We start from the raw sequence: 711 nt of genomic DNA on the forward strand, positions 1-711 counted from the left end.
TTCTGCTGTATCTGAGAGGACGCTCCAGCCCCATCCCCCTCCTTACCCCATCTCAGGGTGAGGGGCTCCTGAAGCCCTTCGTGCTGCACATGGCACGTGTATCTCTGTTCCTCTCCAGAAGGCACCACCAGGGCCGCCCACTTCTGGAAGTTTCCGTCCCCTGAAGGCCTGGTCTCCACAAGCTCCATGTCCTGGGTCAGGTCCTCCCCATTGCGCTGCCAGGTCAGTGAGATCTCCTTAGGGTAGAAGCCCAGGGCCCAGCACCTCAGGGTGACCTCACGGTCAGAGATGGGGTGATGGGTCACATGTGCCTTTGGAGGGTCTGAGGAAGAATCAGAAAATTCAGTTTGTGTTACCTCCATGGGTCACTGAAGCAGTGTCATGTGACCATCCTGAGAACGAACAGAATAGTGATTTTTTACCCAGCTTTACTGATGTATACTTAACAAAAATTGTACACATTTAGAGTGTACTACATGTTGCTTTGATATATATGTACACTATGAAGGTAATTAATATATTTATCAACTTACCTTATGTGTGCATCTATTTGACTGGGATGATGAGAATGATTAAGATCAATTTAAAAGTATATAATACATGACTAACTAAAGTCAACTTCCCTTTCACTTTTCACTTTCATGCCTTGGAGAAGGAAATGGCAACCCACTCCAGTGTTCTTGCCTGGAGAATCCCAGGGACGGGGGAGCC

At 47.8% G+C, this 711-nt stretch overlaps 1 pseudogene across 1 annotated transcript in view; it reads right to left on the reverse strand.

The window, feature by feature from the left end:
* The window catches only part of LOC104994576, a 17,014-nt pseudogene that overhangs the window by 10,553 nt on the left and 5,750 nt on the right, over window positions 1-711 (reverse strand). Inside the window, exon 4 of the transcript XR_825960.1 lies at window positions 47-322. The product of XR_825960.1 is annotated as a BOLA class I histocompatibility antigen, alpha chain BL3-7-like (transcript). The remainder of the gene's footprint in view (window positions 1-46; window positions 323-711) is intronic.

This window comes from Bison bison, unplaced genomic scaffold (assembly GCF_000754665.1).
Source record: "Bison bison bison isolate TAMUID 2011002044 unplaced genomic scaffold, Bison_UMD1.0 scf7180017864260, whole genome shotgun sequence".
NCBI lineage: Eukaryota > Metazoa > Chordata > Mammalia > Artiodactyla > Bovidae > Bison > Bison bison.